The sequence below is a fragment of the Phoxinus phoxinus genome (genome assembly GCF_949152265.1).
Source record: "Phoxinus phoxinus genome assembly, chromosome: 4".
Lineage (NCBI taxonomy): Eukaryota > Metazoa > Chordata > Actinopteri > Cypriniformes > Leuciscidae > Phoxinus > Phoxinus phoxinus.
The window spans coordinates 12018941-12022174 of NC_136879.1; positions in this window are offsets into that span (position 1 = coordinate 12018941).

A 3234-nucleotide genomic window follows, 5' to 3' on the forward strand; every position below is an offset into this window, starting at 1 on the left:
CTGAAGGGTCGTCCCCGCCATGGCCGCCTGAAGGTTCGTCTCCGCCATGGCCGCCTGAAGGGTCGTCTCCGCCATGGCCGCCTGAAGGGTCGTCTCCGCCATGGCCGCCTGAAGGGTCGTCCCCGCCATGGCCGCCTGAAGGGTCGTCTCCGCCATGGCCGCCTGAAGGGTCGTCTCCACCATGGCCGCCTGAAGGGTCGTCTCCGCCATGGCCGCCTGAAGGGTCGTCTCCGCCATGGCCGCCTGAAGGGTCGTCTCCGCCATGGTCGCCTGAAGGGTCGTCTCCACCATGGCCGCCTGAAGGGTCGTCTCCACCATGGCCGCCTGAAGGGTCGTCTCCACCATGGTCGCCTGAAGGGTTGTCTCCGCCCACGCCTTCCCACGGTCCAGGTCCGCCCACGCCTTGCCACGGTCCAGGTCCGCCCACGCCTTGCCACGGTCAAGGTCCGCCCACGCCTTGCCACGGTCAAGGTCCGCCCACGCCTTGCCACGGTCCAGGTCCGCCCACGCCTTGCCACGGTCCAGGTCCGCCCACGCCTTGCCACGGTCCAGGTCCGCCCATGCCTTCTCTTTCCTCTGCCAAGGTCATCTCCTTACCACCTGGCTGACAGTTTCCACAGCGACAAGCTCCACACATCAGTTCACAAGCTGCCCCAATGCTGTCCCACTTCCACCATTCCAAGAACTCATGGTTGCTAACAGCTGCAATGTTTGTCTCCTCTCTGGTTTCTTGAAGTAGTTGGACTGACTTAGACATCACTTGCATTTCTTCAAGTCCTCCCACTTTCTCTTCATATTTTGCTGCGGCTGTTCTCATTGAGCGAGCAAAATGTGTTTTGGACTCATATGCAGCTACATTTATTTCCTCATATAAGTCTGGATGAGCTCCGCCTACTGTCTTTCCCAAATGATTATCCCATAAGACAAGATCCCCCAACACCTTCACTCTTTGTGGGGCTAATAATGATAATCTGGGGCATTTTCTTTTCTGCAATCTCTATTTTTACACAAGAATGTGTCTCTACAGTCGGTGTTACCTTCATGACATCCAAGGCACTTCTTACATGCTCCAATCTTCCTCAGAGCAGCTTTCTTTTCAGCTAGCTTTAGCTCCTTAAACTTCTTACAGAAGAAAATCTTGTCCTTATGATTTGCAGATCCACACACACATCATCAGAATCTCTTTTTGTGGTTCTCGTACATGCATGCCTCCTTTCAAATCTATTTTCAGATCTATCTACCTTGTCTGTGATTCTGAGCTGTTCGAGTTTCTCAAGAACGTCTTCCTGCTTCCTTAAAAACTTAAACAGGAGGTCAAAGTGATTCTCTGGAGTTACACCATTGTCAGGGTCAAGCATGAAGATCAGCCAGTCTCTTTTTACAAATTCAGACAGTTTACTCTCAATAGACTTGATTATGAGAGGATTCTTGATTGCACCAATGTTCCCAAGATCTGTCAGGTCAGATAGAGCTTTTTCTACAGTCTGGATCAAGTCTATCACTTTTCTGGGTTGATTGTCCTTCACACCAGGAACTCTTTCCAGTTCTTCAATAATTTCCATGGCAATTGTTACCTCGTTGCCAAATCGATTTTCCAGCACTCTAAACACATCCTCAGCAGTGCTATAACTTGACAGCCTTAGGTCCTTTACAATTCTGTCATCCAAACTGTCCAGGAGCTGGATTTTCTTGGCCTCTACCGATCCAGTTGGTTCGCCTTGTTTCTGCAAACTTTCCCAATCCTTCTTCCAGCGGAAGAAGTCTCTCTTGATTCCACTAAATTTAGGCAAACTAGTTGGTTTTATTCTCACAACTGATGACATTGGCATAGTTTGGAGAACTGTGTTTGGGTCTATAGGACCTGCAAATAGAGAACTTCTTTCAGCATTACGTGCAGTAATAAACTCACTGTTTCTTGAAACAAGTTCATTATTTCCTACTTTGAACTGCTTTACTCTTCTCTCAAAGTCCTTCTTCTCTCCTATAGGAATCCATCGCTCCCAGCTGGATAGAGTTTTGACTGCTCTACTCACGAGCCTCTCCAAGTGAATAAGTTGAACTTCATATCCTTCACAATTGACACCAGCAACAGGTATTGAAGCAGAATGATCACAAGCTTTCTCAGCTTCATGGACTGCAACAGTCAATTCCTCTTGGCCATACCTCTGCCACAAGTTATCTTGGACAATTTTTCGCACCTCTTCGAGTTTTGTCTCACAATCATTAACAGTCTTCTCAATATCTGCTGCCTGCTGCATTTCAAGCTCCACTTTGTCATCACTCTTTGCTTTGGTTTCCAGCTCTGTCAAAAAGTGCTCTTGCACTAAAAGAAAGTTTCTGGAATTCCTTCCTAAGTTCAGATTCAATCATTTGGCTTGACTCTCGAATGAGCAGGTTGGCTTGCTTTGTAAAACACATCTTCGCAGTGGTTCTCTCTCTCTTAAGTTGGTCCACTGTTTTCCCCAAAGCTTCTTCTGCCATCTTATTTTCAAGCCACAATGATACGTCTTCTTAAACAACTCAATTGATTTTCTGATGACTTGTCTTGACAATGTTGCTTTCTTCTTCTTTGAACCAGCTTTATTTTCTGGACCATCAGAAGCCTTTAATCTTCTTATCCACAAGCGTTGGTTATTAAGTGTCAAGTTATCAGGGTTTCTTTGCCTCAATGTCTGCCCAAACTTGAAAAAGGCTTCAATCAACTTCTGAGGGTGCATGGAATAACTCAAAACATCTGATTCTTCATCATCGAAGCAATTTATTGGAAATCTTTCAACAATGACTTGATCTTCTTATACTTGTTTCAATTATCATTTCAGATGGTTAGCTTAATAACCTATACAGAAATAAATAAATAAAAATATATGAGTCACTACACACAGTATTGAGCGCTATGTACATTCAATGATATCAAAGTACAAACAACATTGTTAACATATTCACAGTTTACATAGCAATGTAAAATCAAATGTACAGTGCACATGTCCAGTTAGCATGTTAGATGCTAAAATTGATAGCATCAACAAACACCTTCCAAAAATACACATCTGTAGTCACTAAATAAATTAATCTTTGTCCTACCAGTAGCATCTCAAAGTTGATGAACACATTGTGGCCTTTCAAAGCAGTCTTTGAACAAACTCACATCCACTGCTCACAAAGATCTCTTTGCCTGCTGGTAATCACACACACCTGGATATATGTGACCTGTCTGGCTGCTGGTAATCACACACA